This window comes from Oncorhynchus masou, chromosome 18 (assembly GCF_036934945.1).
Source record: "Oncorhynchus masou masou isolate Uvic2021 chromosome 18, UVic_Omas_1.1, whole genome shotgun sequence".
Taxonomy (NCBI): domain Eukaryota; kingdom Metazoa; phylum Chordata; class Actinopteri; order Salmoniformes; family Salmonidae; genus Oncorhynchus; species Oncorhynchus masou.
This window is the reverse complement of record NC_088229.1, coordinates 72554876-72569875: the sequence shown is the minus strand read 5'-3', so window position 1 is coordinate 72569875 and position 15000 is coordinate 72554876. Positions and strand designations below refer to the sequence as shown.

Below are 15000 nucleotides of genomic sequence, written 5' to 3'. Positions count from 1 at the left end.
GTCTCTCTCCTGTCTGTCTGCGTCAGGACCGTCTCTCTCCTGTCTGTCTGTCTGTCTGTCTGCATCAGGACCGTCTCTCTCCTGTCTGTCTGCATCAGGGCCGTCTCTCTCCTGTCTGCATCAGGACCATGTCTCTCTCCTGTCTGTCTGTCTGTCAGGACCGTCTCTCTCCTGTCTGTCTGCGTCAGGACCGTCTCTCTCCTGTCTGTCTGTCTGTCTGCGTCAGGACCGTCTCTCTCCTGTCTGTCTGTCTGCGTCAGGACCGTTTCTCTCCTGTCTGTCTGCGTCAGGACCGTCTCTCTCCTGTCTGTCTGCGTCAGGACCGTCTCTCTCCTGTCTGTCTGTGTCAGGACCGTCTCTCTCCTGTCTGTCTGCATCAGGACCGTCTCTCTCCTGTCTGTCTGTCTGTGTCAGGACCGTCTCTCTCCTGTCTGTCTGTCTGTGTCAGGACCGTCTCTCTCCTGTCTGTCTGCGTCAGGACCGTCTCTCTCCTGTCTGTCTGTCTGCGTCAGGACCGTCTCTCTCCTGTCTGTCTGCGTCAGGACCGTCTCTCTCCTGTCTGTCTGCGTCAGGGCCGTCTCTCTCCTGTCTGTCTGCATCAGGGCCGTCTCTCTCCTGTCTGTCTGTGTCAGGACCGTCTTTCTCCTGTCTGTCTGTCTGTGTCAGGACCGTCTCTCTCCTGTCTGTCTGTCTGCGTCAGGACCGTCTCTCTCCTGTCTGTCTGTCTGTCTGTCTGCATCAGGACCGTCTCTCTCCTGTCTGTCTGCGTCAGGACCGTCTCTCTCCTGTCTGTCTGTCTGTCTGTCTGCATCAGGACCGTCTCTCTCCTGTCTGTCTGCATCAGGGCCGTCTCTCTCCTGTCTGCATCAGGACCATGTCTCTCTCCTGTCTGTCTGTCTGTCAGGACCGTCTCTCTCCTGTCTGTCTGCGTCAGGACCGTCTCTCTCCTGTCTGTCTGTCTGTCTGTCTGTCTGTCTGCGTCAGGACCGTCTCTCTCCTGTCTGTCTGTCTGCGTCAGGACCGTTTCTCTCCTGTCTGTCTGCGTCAGGACCGTCTCTCTCCTGTCTGTCTGCGTCAGGACCGTCTCTCTCCTGTCTGTCTGTGTCAGGACCGTCTCTCTCCTGTCTGTCTGCATCAGGACCGTCTCTCTCCTGTCTGTCTGTCTGTGTCAGGACCGTCTCTCTCCTGTCTGTCTGTCTGTGTCAGGACCGTCTCTCTCCTGTCTGTCTGCGTCAGGACCGTCTCTCTCCTGTCTGTCTGTCTGCATCAGGACCGTCTCTCTCCTGTCTGTCTGCGTCAGGACCGTCTCTCTCCTGTCTGTCTGCGTCAGGGCCGTCTCTCTCCTGTCTGTCTGCATCAGGGCCGTCTCTCTCCTGTCTGTCTGTGTCAGGACCGTCTTTCTCCTGTCTGTCTGTCTGTGTCAGGACCGTCTCTCTCCTGTCTGTCTGTCTGCGTCAGGACCGTCTCTCTCTTGTCTGTCTGTCTGTGTCAGGACCGTCTCTCTCCTGTCTGTCTGCGTCAGGACCGTCTCTCTCCTGTCTGTCTGCGTCAGGACCATGTCTTTCCTGTCTGTCTGCATCAGGACCGTCTCTCCTGTCTGTCTGTGTCAGGACCGTCTCTCTCCTGTCTGTCTGCGTCAGGACCGTCTCTCTCCTGTCTGTCTGCATCAGGACCGTCTCTCTCCTGTCTGTCTGCATCAGGACCGTCTCTCTCCTGTCTGTCTGCATCAGGACCGTCTCTCTCCTGTCTGTCTGCGTCAGGACCGTCTCTCTCCTGTCTGTCTGTCTGCATCAGGACCGTCTCTCTCCTGTCTGTCTGTCTGTCTGCGTCAGGACCGTCTCTCTCCTGTCTGTATGCGTCAGGACCGTCTCTCTCCTGTCTGTCTGTCTGCATCAGGACCGTCTCTCTCCTGTCTGTCTGTCTGCATCAGGACCGTCTCTCTCCTGTCTGTCTGTCTGTCTGCGTCAGGACCGTCTCTCTCCTGTCTGTCTGCGTCAGGACCGTCTCTCTCCTGTCTGTCTGTCTGCATCAGGACCGTCTCTCTCCTGTCTGTCTGTCTGTCTGCGTCAGGACCGTCTCTCTCCTGTCTGTCTGCGTCAGGACCGTCTCTCTCCTGTCTGTCTGCGTCAGGACCATGTCTCTCCTGTCTGTCTGCATCAGGACCGTCTCTCTCCTGTCTGTCTGCGTCAGGACCGTCTCTCTCCTGTCTGTCTGCGTCAGGACCGTCTCTCTCCTGTCTGTCTGCGTCAGGACCGTCTCTCTCCTGTCTGTCTGCGTCAGGACCGTCTCTCTCCTGTCTGTCTGTCTGCATCAGGACCGTCTCTCTCCTGTCTGTCTGCATCAGGACCGTCTCTCTCCTGTCTGTCTGTCTGTGTCAGGACCGTCTCTCTCCTGTCTGTGTCAGGACCGTCTCTCTCTTGTCTGTGTCAGGACCGTCTCTCTCCTGTCTGTCTGTGTCAGGGCCGTCTCTCTCCTGTCTGTCTGTGTCAGGGCCATCTCTCTCCTGTCTGTCTGTCTGTGTCAGGACCGTCTCTCTCCTGTCTGTGTGCGTCAGGACCGTCTCTCTCCTGTCTGTCTGCGTCAGGACCGTCTCTCTCCTGTCTGTCTGCGTCAGGACCGTCTCTCTCCTGTCTGTCTGCGTCAGGACCGTCTCTCTCCTGTCTGTCTGCATCAGGGCCGTCTCTCTCCTGTCTGTCTGCGTCAGGACCGTCTCTCTCCTGTCTGTCTGTCTGCATCAGGACCGTCTCTCTCCTGTCTGTCTGCGTCAGGACCGTCTCTCTCCTGTCTGTCTGCGTCAGGACCGTCTCTCTCCTGTCTGTCTGCATCAGGACCGTCTCTCTCCTGTCTGTGTGCGTCAGGACCGTCTCTCTCCTGTCTGTCTGCGTCAGGACCGTCTCTCTCCTGTCTGTCTGCGTCAGGACCGTCTCTCTCCTGTCTGTCTGCGTCAGGACCGTCTCTCTCCTGTCTGTCTGCGTCAGGACCGTCTCTCTCCTGTCTGTCTGCGTCAGGACCATGTCTCTCCTGTCTGTCTGCATCAGGACCGTCTCTCTCCTGTCTGTCTGCGTCAGGACCGTCTCTCTCCTGTCTGTCTGCGTCAGGACCGTCTCTCTCCTGTCTGTCTGTCTGCATCAGGACCGTCTCTCTCCTGTTTGTCTGCGTCAGGACCGTCTCTCTCCTGTCTGTCTGCGTCAGGACCGTCTCTCTCCTGTCTGTCTGTCTGCATCAGGACCGTCTCTCTCCTGTCTGTCTGCATCAGGACCGTCTCTCTCCTGTCTGTCTGTGTCAGGACCGTCTCTCTCCTGTCTGTCTGTGTCAGGACCGTCTCTCTCTTGTCTGTGTCAGGACCGTCTCTCTCCTGTCTGTCTGTGTCAGGGCCGTCTCTCTCCTGTCTGTCTGTGTCAGGGCCATCTCTCTCCTGTCTGTCTGTCTGTGTCAGGACCGTCTCTCTCTCCTGTCTGTCTGTCTGCGTCAGGACCATCTCTCTCCTGTCTGTCTGTCTGCGTCAGGACCGTCTCTCTCCTGTCTGTCTGTCTGTGTCAGGACCGTCTCTCTCCTGTCTGTCTGTCTGTGTAAGGACCGTCTCTCTCCTGTCTGTCTGTGTCAGGACCGTCTCTCTCCTGTCTGTCTGTGTCAGGACCGTCTCCCTCCTGTCTGTCTGTCTGTGTCAGGGCCATCTCTCTCCTGTCTGTCTGCGTCAGGACCGTCTCTCTCCTGTCTGTCTGTCTGCGTCAGGACCGTCTCTCTCCTGTCTGTCTGTCTGCGTCAGGACCGTCTCTCCTGTCTGTCTGTCTGTCTGTCTGCATCAGGACCGTCTCTCTCCTGTCTGTCTGCGTCAGGACCGTCTCTCTCCTGTCTCTCTCCTGTCTGTCTGTCTGCGTCAGGACCGTCTCTCTCCTGTCTGTCTGTCTGCATCAGGACCGTCTCTCTCCTGTCTGTCTGTCTGTCTGCATCAGGACCGTCTCTCTCCTGTCTGTCTGCGTCAGGACCGTCTCTCTCCTGTCTGTCTGTCTGTCTGTCTGCATCAGGACCGTCTCTCTCCTGTCTGTCTGCATCAGGGCCGTCTCTCCTGTCTGCATCAGGACCATGTCTCTCTCCTGTCTGTCTGTCTGTCAGGACCGTCTCTCTCCTGTCTGTCTGCGTCAGGACCGTCTCTCTCCTGTCTGTCTGTCTGTCTGCGTCAGGACCGTCTCTCTCCTGTCTGTCTGTCTGCGTCAGGACCGTTTCTCTCCTGTCTGTCTGCGTCAGGACCGTCTCTCTCCTGTCTGTCTGCGTCAGGACCGTCTCTCTCCTGTCTGTCTGTGTCAGGACCGTCTCTCTCCTGTCTGTCTGCATCAGGACCGTCTCTCTCCTGTCTGTCTGTCTGTGTCAGGACCGTCTCTCTCCTGTCTGTCTGTCTGTGTCAGGACCGTCTCTCTCCTGTCTGTCTGCGTCAGGACCGTCTCTCTCCTGTCTGTCTGTCTGCGTCAGGACCGTCTCTCCTGTCTGTCTGCGTCAGGACCGTCTCTCTCCTGTCTGTCTGCGTCAGGGCCGTCTCTCTCCTGTCTGTCTGCATCAGGGCCGTCTCTCTCCTGTCTGTCTGTGTCAGGACCGTCTTTCTCCTGTCTGTCTGTCTGTGTCAGGACCGTCTCTCTCCTGTCTGTCTGTCTGCGTCAGGACCGCTCTCTCCTGTCTGTCTGTCTGTCTGTCTGCATCAGGACCGTCTCTCTCCTGTCTGTCTGCGTCAGGACCGTCTCTCTCCTGTCTGTCTGTCTGTCTGTCTGCATCAGGACCGTCTCTCTCCTGTCTGTCTGCATCAGGGCCGTCTCTCTCCTGTCTGCATCAGGACCATGTCTCTCTCCTGTCTGTCTGTCTGTCAGGACCGTCTCTCTCCTGTCTGTCTGCGTCAGGACCGTCTCTCTCCTGTCTGTCTGTCTGTCTGTCTGTCTGTCTGCGTCAGGACCGTCTCTCTCCTGTCTGTCTGTCTGCGTCAGGACCGTTTTCTCCTGTCTGTCTGCGTCAGGACCGTCTCTCTCCTGTCTGTCTGCGTCAGGACCGTCTCTCTCCTGTCTGTCTGTGTCAGGACCGTCTCTCTCCTGTCTGTCTGCATCAGGACCGTCTCTCTCCTGTCTGTCTGTCTGTGTCAGGACCGTCTCTCTCCTGTCTGTCTGTCTGTGTCAGGACCGTCTCTCTCCTGTCTGTCTGCGTCAGGACCGTCTCTCTCCTGTCTGTCTGTCTGCATCAGGACCGTCTCTCTCCTGTCTGTCTGCGTCAGGACCGTCTCTCTCCTGTCTGTCTGCGTCAGGGCCGTCTCTCTCCTGTCTGTCTGCATCAGGGCCGTCTCTCTCCTGTCTGTCTGTGTCAGGACCGTCTTTCTCCTGTCTGTCTGTCTGTGTCAGGACCGTCTCTCTCCTGTCTGTCTGTCTGCGTCAGGACCGTCTCTCTCTTGTCTGTCTGTCTGTGTCAGGACCGTCTCTCTCCTGTCTGTCTGCGTCAGGACCGTCTCTCTCCTGTCTGTCTGCGTCAGGACCATGTCTTTCCTGTCTGTCTGCATCAGGACCGTCTCTCTCCTGTCTGTCTGTGTCAGGACCGTCTCTCTCCTGTCTGTCTGCGTCAGGACCGTCTCTCTCCTGTCTGTCTGCATCAGGACCGTCTCTCTCCTGTCTGTCTGCATCAGGACCGTCTCTCTCCTGTCTGTCTGCATCAGGACCGTCTCTCTCCTGTCTGTCTGCGTCAGGACCGTCTCTCTCCTGTCTGTCTGTCTGCATCAGGACCGTCTCTCTCCTGTCTGTCTGTCTGTCTGCGTCAGGACCGTCTCTCTCCTGTCTGTATGCGTCAGGACCGTCTCTCTCCTGTCTGTCTGTCTGCATCAGGACCGTCTCTCTCCTGTCTGTCTGTCTGCATCAGGACCGTCTCTCTCCTGTCTGTCTGTCTGTCTGCGTCAGGACCGTCTCTCTCCTGTCTGTCTGCGTCAGGACCGTCTCTCTCCTGTCTGTCTGTCTGCATCAGGACCGTCTCTCTCCTGTCTGTCTGTCTGTCTGCGTCAGGACCGTCTCTCTCCTGTCTGTCTGCGTCAGGACCGTCTCTCTCCTGTCTGTCTGCGTCAGGACCATGTCTCTCCTGTCTGTCTGCATCAGGACCGTCTCTCTCCTGTCTGTCTGCGTCAGGACCGTCTCTCTCCTGTCTGTCTGCGTCAGGACCGTCTCTCTCCTGTCTGTCTGCGTCAGGACCGTCTCTCTCCTGTCTGTCTGCGTCAGGACCGTCTCTCTCCTGTCTGTCTGTCTGCATCAGGACCGTCTCTCTCCTGTCTGTCTGCATCAGGACCGTCTCTCTCCTGTCTGTCTGTCTGTGTCAGGACCGTCTCTCTCCTGTCTGTGTCAGGACCGTCTCTCTCTTGTCTGTGTCAGGACCGTCTCTCTCCTGTCTGTCTGTGTCAGGGCCGTCTCTCTCCTGTCTGTCTGAGTCAGGGCCATCTCTCTCCTGTCTGTCTGTCTATGTCAGGACCGTCTCTCTCCTGTCTGTGTGCGTCAGGACCGCTCTCTCCTGTCTGTCTGCGTCAGGACCGTCTCTCTCCTGTCTGTCTGCGTCAGGACCGTCTCTCCTGTCTGTCTGCGTCAGGACCGTCTCTCTCCTGTCTGTCTGCATCAGGGCCGTCTCTCTCCTGTCTGTCTGCGTCAGGACCGTCTCTCTCCTGTCTGTCTGTCTGCATCAGGACCGTCTCTCTCCTGTCTGTCTGCGTCAGGACCGTCTCTCTCCTGTCTGTCTGCGTCAGGACCGTCTCTCTCCTGTCTGTCTGCATCAGGACCGTCTCTCTCCTGTCTGTGTGCGTCAGGACCGTCTCTCTCCTGTCTGTCTGCGTCAGGACCGTCTCTCTCCTGTCTGTCTGCGTCAGGACCGTCTCTCTCCTGTCTGTCTGCGTCAGGACCGTCTCTCTCCTGTCTGTCTGCGTCAGGACCGTCTCTCTCCTGTCTGTCTGCGTCAGGACCATGTCTCTCCTGTCTGTCTGCATCAGGACCGTCTCTCTCCTGTCTGTCTGCGTCAGGACCGTCTCTCTCCTGTCTGTCTGCGTCAGGACCGTCTCTCTCCTGTCTGTCTGTCTGCATCAGGACCGTCTCTCTCCTGTTTGTCTGCGTCAGGACCGTCTCTCTCCTGTCTGTCTGCGTCAGGACCGTCTCTCTCCTGTCTGTCTGTCTGCATCAGGACCGTCTCTCTCCTGTCTGTCTGCATCAGGACCGTCTCTCTCCTGTCTGTCTGTGTCAGGACCGTCTCTCTCCTGTCTGTCTGTGTCAGGACCGTCTCTCTCTTGTCTGTGTCAGGACCGTCTCTCTCCTGTCTGTCTGTGTCAGGGCCGTCTCTCTCCTGTCTGTCTGTGTCAGGGCCATCTCTCTCCTGTCTGTCTGTCTGTGTCAGGACCGTCTCTCTCCTGTCTGTGTGCGTCAGGACCGTCTCTCTCCTGTCTGTCTGCGTCAGGACCGTCTCTCTCCTGTCTGTCTGCGTCAGGACCGTCTCTCTCCTGTCTGTCTGCGTCAGGACCGTCTCTCTCCTGTCTGTCTGCATCAGGGCCGTCTCTCTCCTGTCTGTCTGCGTCAGGACCGTCTCTCTCCTGTCTGTCTGTCTGTGTCAGGACCGTCTCTCTCCTGTCTGTCTGCATCAGGACCGTCTCTCTCTTGTCTGTCTGCGTCAGGACCGTCTGTCTCCTGTCTGTCTGTCTGCGTCAGGACCGTCTCTCTCCTGTCTGTCTGTCTGCGTCAGGACCGTCTCTCTCCTGTCTGTCTGTCTGCGTCAGGACCGTCTCTCTCCTGTCTGTCTGTCTGTCTGCATCAAGACCGTCTCTCTCCTGTCTGTCTGTCTGCGTCAGGACCGTCTCTCTCCTGTCTGTCTGTGTCAGGACCGTCTCTCTCCTGTCTGTCTGTCTGTGTCAGGACCGTCTCTCTCCTGTCTGTCTGTCTGCGTCAGGACCGTCTCTCTCTTGTCTGTCTGCATCAGGACCGTCTCTCTCCTGTCTGTCTGTCTGCGTCAGGACCGTCTCTCTCCTGTCTGTCTGCGTCAGGACCGTCTCTCTCCTGTCTGTCTGTCTGCATCAGGACCGTCTCTCTCCTGTCTGTCTGCATCAGGACCGTCTCTCTCCTGTCTGTCTGCATCAGGACCGTCTCTCTCCTGTCTGCATCAGGACCGTCTCTCTCCTGTCTGTCTGTGTCAGGACCGTCTCTCTCCTGTCTGCATCAGGACCGTCTCTCTCCTGTCTGTCTGTCTGCGTCAGGACCGTCTCTCTCCTGTCTGTCTGCATCAGGACCGTCTCTCTCCTGTCTGTCTGCGTCAGGACCGTCTCTCTCCTGTCTGTCTGCATCAGGACCGTCTCTCTCCTGTCTGTCTGTGTCAGGACCGTCTCTCTCCTGTCTGTCTGCGTCAGGACCGTCTCTCTCCTGTCTGTCTGCGTCAGGACCGTCTCTCTCCTGTCTGTCTGTCTGCGTCAGGACCGTCTCTCTCCTGTCTGTCTGCGTCAGGACCGTCTCTCTCCTGTCTGTCTGTCTGTGTCAGGACCGTCTCTCTCCTGTCTGTCTGTGTCAGGACCGTCTCTCTCCTGTCTGTCTGTCTGTGTCAGGACCGTCTCTCTCCTGTCTGTCTGCGTCAGGACCGTCTCTCTCCTGTCTGTCTGTGTCAGGACCGTCTCTCTCCTGTCTGTCTGCGTCAGGACCGTCTCTCTCCTGTCTGTCTGTCTGTGTCAGGACCGTCTCTCTCCTGTCTGTCTGTCTGTGTCAGGACCGTCTCTCTCCTGTCTGTCTGCGTCAGGGCCGTCTCTCTCCTGTCTGTCTGCGTCAGGACCGTCTCTCTCCTGTCTGTCTGCATCAGGACCGTCTCTCTCCTGTCTGTCTGTCTGCGTCAGGACCGTCTCTCTCCTGTCTGTCTGCGTCAGGACCGTCTCTCTCCTGTCTGTCTGCGTCAGGACCGTCTCTCTCCTGTCTGTCTGCGTCAGGACCGTCTCTCTCCTGTCTGTCTGCGTCAGGACCGTCTCTCTCCTGTCTGTCTGTCTGTGTCAGGACCGTCTCTCTCCTGTCTGTCTGTCTGTGTCAGGACCGTCTCTCTCCTGTCTGTCTGCGTCAGGGCCGTCTCTCTCCTGTCTGTCTGCGTCAGGACCGTCTCTCTCCTGTCTGTCTGTGTCAGGACCGTCTCTCTCCTGTCTGTCTGTCTGCGTCAGGACCGTCTCTCTCCTGTCTGTCTGCGTCAGGACCGTCTCTCTCCTGTCTGTCTGCGTCAGGACCGTCTCTCTCCTGTCTGTCTGCGTCAGGACCGTCTCTCTCCTGTCTGTCTGTCTGTGTCAGGACCGTCTCTCTCCTGTCTGTCTGCGTCAGGACCGTCTCTCTCCTGTCTGTCTGCGTCAGGACCATGTCTCTCCTGTCTGTCTGCGTCAGGACCATGTCTCTCTCCTGTCTGTCTGTCTGTGTCAGGACCGTCTCTCTCCTGTCTGTCTGTCTGTGTCAGGACCGTCTCTCTCCTGTCTGTCTGCGTCAGGACCATGTCTCTCCTGTCTGTCTGCGTCAGGACCGTCTCTCTCCTGTCTGTCTGCGTCAGGACCGTCTCTCTCCTGTCTGTCTGCGTCAGGACCGTCTCTCTCCTGTCTGTCTGCGTCAGGACCGTCTCTCTCCTGTCTGTCTGCGTCAGGACCGTCTCTCTCCTGTCTGTCTGCGTCAGGACCGTCTCTCTCCTGTCTGTCTGTCTGTGTCAGGACCGTCTCTCTCCTGTCTGTCTGTCTGTGTCAGGACCGTCTCTCTCCTGTCTGTCTGCGTCAGGACCATGTCTCTCCTGTCTGTCTGCATCAGGACCGTCTCTCTCCTGTCTGTCTGCGTCAGGACCGTCTCTCTCCTGTCTGTCTGCGTCAGGACCGTCTCTCTCCTGTCTGTCTGCATCAGGACCGTCTCTCTCCTGTCTGTCTGTGTCAGGACCATCTCTCTCCTGTCTGTCTGCGTCAGGACCGTCTCTCTCCTGTCTGTCTGCATCAGGACCGTCTCTCTCCTGTCTGTCTGCATCAGGAACGTCTCTCTCCTGTCTGTCTGTCTGTGTCAGGGCCGTCTCTCTCCTGTCTGTCTGCGTCAGGACCGTCTCTCTCCTGTCTGTCTGTCTGTGTCAGGACCGTCTCTCTCCTGTCTGTCTGCGTCAGGACCGTCTCTCTCCTGTCTGTCTGTGTCAGGACCGTCTCTCTCCTGTCTGTCTGTCTGTGTCAGGACCGTCTCTCTCCTGTCTGTCTGTCTGTGTCAGGACCGTCTCTCTCCTGTCTGTCTGTCTGTGTCAGGACCGTCTCTCTCCTGTCTGTCTGCGTCAGGACCGTCTCTCTCCTGTCTGTCTGTCTGTCTGTGTCAGGACCGTCTCTCTCCTGTCTGTCTGCATCAGGGCCGTCTCTCTCCTGTCTGTCTGTCTGCGTCAGGACCGTCTCTCTCCTGTCTGTGTGCGTCAGGACCGTCTCTCTCCTGTCTGTGTGCGTCAGGAACGTCTCTCTCCTGTCTGTCTGCGTCAGGACCGTCTCTCTCCTGTCTGTCTGTCTGTGTCAGGACCGTCTCTCTCCTGTCTGTCTGCATCAGGGCCGTCTCTCTCCTGTCTGTCTGTCTGCGTCAGGACCGTCTCTCTCCTGTCTGTGTGCGTCAGGACCGTCTCTCTCCTGTCTGTCTGCGTCAGGACCGTCTCTCTCCTGTCTGTCTGTCTGCGTCAGGACCGTCTCTCTCCTGTCTGTCTGTGTCAGGACCGTCTCTCTCCTGTCTGTCTGTCTGTGTCAGGACCGTCTCTCTCCTGTCTGTCTGCGTCAGGACCGTCTCTCTCCTGTCTGTCTGTGTCAGGACCGTCTCTCTCCTGTCTGTCTGCGTCAGGACCGTCTCTCTCCTGTCTGTCTGTCTGTGTCAGGACCGTCTCTCTCCTGTCTGTCTGTCTGTGTCAGGACCGTCTCTCTCCTGTCTGTCTGCGTCAGGACCGTCTCTCTCCTGTCTGTCTGTGTCAGGACCGTCTCTCTCCTGTCTGTCTGCGTCAGGACCGTCTCTCTCCTGTCTGTCTGTCTGTGTCAGGACCGTCTCTCTCCTGTCTGTCTGTCTGTGTCAGGACCGTCTCTCTCCTGTCTGTCTGCGTCAGGGCCGTCTCTCTCCTGTCTGTCTGCGTCAGGACCGTCTCTCTCCTGTCTGTCTGCATCAGGACCGTCTCTCTCCTGTCTGTCTGTCTGCGTCAGGACCGTCTCTCTCCTGTCTGTCTGCGTCAGGACCGTCTCTCTCCTGTCTGTCTGCGTCAGGACCGTCTCTCTCCTGTCTGTCTGCGTCAGGACCGTCTCTCTCCTGTCTGTCTGCGTCAGGACCGTCTCTCTCCTGTCTGTCTGCGTCAGGACCGTCTCTCTCCTGTCTGTCTGTCTGTGTCAGGACCGTCTCTCTCCTGTCTGTCTGTCTGTGTCAGGACCGTCTCTCTCCTGTCTGTCTGCGTCAGGGCCGTCTCTCTCCTGTCTGTCTGCGTCAGGACCGTCTCTCTCCTGTCTGTCTGCATCAGGACCGTCTCTCTCCTGTCTGTCTGTGTCAGGACCGTCTCTCTCCTGTCTGTCTGTCTGCGTCAGGACCGTCTCTCTCCTGTCTGTCTGCGTCAGGACCGTCTCTCTCCTGTCTGTCTGCGTCAGGACCGTCTCTCTCCTGTCTGTCTGCGTCAGGACCGTCTCTCTCCTGTCTGTCTGTCTGTGTCAGGACCGTCTCTCTCCTGTCTGTCTGCGTCAGGACCGTCTCTCTCCTGTCTGTCTGCGTCAGGACCATGTCTCTCCTGTCTGTCTGCGTCAGGACCATGTCTCTCTCCTGTCTGTCTGTCTGTGTCAGGGTCGTCTCTCTCCTGTCTGTCTGTCTGTGTCAGGACCGTCTCTCTCCTGTCTGTCTGCGTCAGGACCATGTCTCTCCTGTCTGTCTGCATCAGGACCGTCTCTCTCCTGTCTGTCTGCGTCAGGACCGTCTCTCTCCTGTCTGTCTGCGTCAGGACCGTCTCTCTCCTGTCTGTCTGCGTCAGGACCGTCTCTCTCCTGTCTGTCTGCGTCAGGACCGTCTCTCTCCTGTCTGTCTGTCTGTGTCAGGGCCGTCTCTCTCCTGTCTGTCTGTCTGTGTCAGGACCGTCTCTCTCCTGTCTGTCTGCATCAGGGCCGTCTCTCTCCTGTCTGTCTGTCTGCATCAGGGCCGTCTCTCTCCTGTCTGTCTGTCTGCATCAGGACCGTCTCTTTCCTGTCTGTCTGCGTCAGGACCGTCTCTCTCCTGTCTGTCTGCATCAGGACCGTCTCTCTCCTGTCTGTCTGTGTCAGGACCGTCTCTCTCCTGTCTGTCTGCGTCAGGACCATCTCTCTCCTGTCTGTCTGCGTCAGGGCCATCTCTCTCCTGTCTGTCTGTCTGTGTCAGGACCGTCTCTCTCCTGTCTGTCTGCGTCAGGACCGTCTCTCTCCTGTCTGTCTGTGTCAGGACCGTCTCTCTCCTGTCTGTCTGTCTGTGTCAGGACCGTCTCTCTCCTGTCTGTCTGTCTGTGTCAGGACCGTCTCTCTCCTGTCTGTCTGTCTGTGTCAGGACCGTCTCTCTCCTGTCTGTCTGCGTCAGGACCGTCTCTCTCCTGTCTGTCTGTCTGTGTCAGGACCGTCTCTCTCCTGTCTGTCTGCATCAGGGCCGTCTCTCTCCTGTCTGTCTGTCTGCGTCAGGACCGTCTCTCTCCTGTCTGTGTGCGTCAGGACCGTCTCTCTCCTGTCTGTGTGCGTCAGGAACGTCTCTCTCCTGTCTGTCTGCATCAGGAACGTCTCTCTCCTGTCTGTCTGTCTGCGTCAGGACCGTCTCTCTCCTGTCTGTCTGTCTGCGTCAGGACCGTCTCTCTCCTGTCTGTGTGCGTCAGGACCGTCTCTCTCCTGTCTGTCTGTCTGTGTCAGGACCGTCTCTCTCTCTTAAGAGACAGACATGGGTTTGAAGAAAACAAATCCTATTTGAACCCATGTCTGCTCCAAGAAACATGGCTGAGGATGAGAATACTAGAATAGGCAGGTTATGGTGTATGCACAATGGGAGATAAGAGGCAGGTTATGGTGTATGCACAATGGGAGATAAGAGGCAGGTTATGGTGTATGAACAATGGGAGATAAGAGGCAGGTTATGGTGTATGAACAATGGGAGATAAGAGACAGGTTATGGTGTATGAACAATGGGAGATAAGAGGCAGGTTATGGTGTATGAACAATGGGAGATAAGAGGCAGGTTATGGTGTATGAACATTGGGAGATAAGAGGCAGGTTATGGTGTATGAACAATGGGAGATAAGAGACAGGTTATGGTGTATGAACAATGGGAGATAAGAGACAGGTTATGGTGTATGAACAATGGGAGATAAGAGACAGGTTATGGTGTATGCACAATGGGAGATAAGAGACAGGTTATGGTGTATGAACAATGGGAGATAAGAGACAGGTTATGGTGTATGAACAATGGGAGATAAGAGGCAGGTTATGGTGTATGCACAATGGGAGATAAGAGGCAGGTTATGGTGTATGAACAATGGGAGATAAGAGACAGGTTATGGTGTATGAACAATGGGAGATAAGAGACAGGTTATGGTGTATGAACAATGGGAGATAAGAGGCAGGTTATGGTGTATGCACAATGGGAGATAAGAGGCAGGTTATGGTGTATGCACAATGGGAGATAAGAGGCAGGTTATGGTGTATGCACAATGGGAGATAAGAGACAGGTTATGGTGTATGAACAATGGGAGATAAGAGACAGGTTATGGTGTATGCACAATGGGAGATAAGAGGCAGGTTATGGTGTATGAACAATGGGAGATAAGAGGCAGGTTATGGTCAATGGATTGGGTAGGTCAGAGGACATTATCTCTTTGTATAGGGGCGTTAGGGTTAAACACTCACAGTTCTATCTCTTTGTATAGGGGCGTTAGGGTTAGACACTCACAGTTCTATCTCTTTGTATAGGGGTGTTATGGTTAGACACTCACAGTTCTATCTCTTTATATAGGGGCGTTAGGGTTAGACACTCACAGTTCTATCTCTTTGTATAGGGGCGTTAGGGTTAGACACTCATAGTTCTATCTCTTTGTATAGGGGTGTTATGGTTAGACACTCACAGTTCTATCTCTTTATATAGGGGGTTAGGGTTAGACACTCACAGTTCTATCTCTTTGTATAGGGGCGTTAGAGTTAGACACTCACAGTTCTATCTCTTTGTATAGGGGCGTTAGGGTTAGACACTCACAGTTCTATCTCTTTGTATAGGGGTGTTATGGTTAGACACTCACAGTTCTATCTCTTTGTATAGGGGCGTTAGGGTTAGACACTCACAGTTCTATCTCTTTGTATAGGGGCGTTAGGGTTAGACACTCACAGTTCTATCTCTTTGTATAGGGGCGTTAGAGTTAGACACTCACAGTTCTATCTCTTTGTATAGGGGCGTTAGGGTTAGACACTCACAGTTCTATCTCTTTGTATAGGGGTGTTATGGTTAGACACTCACAGTTCTATCTCTTTGTATAGGGGCGTTAGGGTTAGACACTCACAGTTCTATCTCTTTATATAGGGGGTTAGGGTTAGACACTCACAGTTCTATCTCTTTGTATAGGGGCGTTAGGGTTAGACACTCACAGTTCTATCTCTTTGTATAGGGGTGTTATGGTTAGACACTCACAGTTCTATCTCTTTGTATAGGGGCGTTAGGGTTAGACACTCACAGTTCTATCTCTTTATATAGGGGGTTAGGGTTAGACACTCACAGTTCTATCTCTTTGTATAGGGGCGTTAGGGTTAGACACTCACAGTTCTATCTCTTTGTATAGGGGCGTTAGGGTTAGACACTCACAATTCTATCTCTTTGTATAGGGGCGTTAGGGTTAGACACTCACAGTTCTATCTCTTTATATAGGGGCGTTAGGGTTAGACACTCACAGTTCTATCTCTTTGTATAGGGGCGTTAGGGTTAGACACTCACAGTTCTATCTCTTTGTATAGGGGCGTTAGGGTTAGACACTCACAGTTCTATCTCTTTG

General features: G+C 55.6%; 1 protein-coding gene across 3 annotated transcripts in view; it reads right to left on the bottom strand.

Moving 5' to 3' along the window:
• Positions 1-15000, bottom strand: part of pde10a (phosphodiesterase 10A) — a 160486-nt gene that overhangs the window by 26546 nt on the left and 118940 nt on the right. The window lies entirely within an intron of this gene.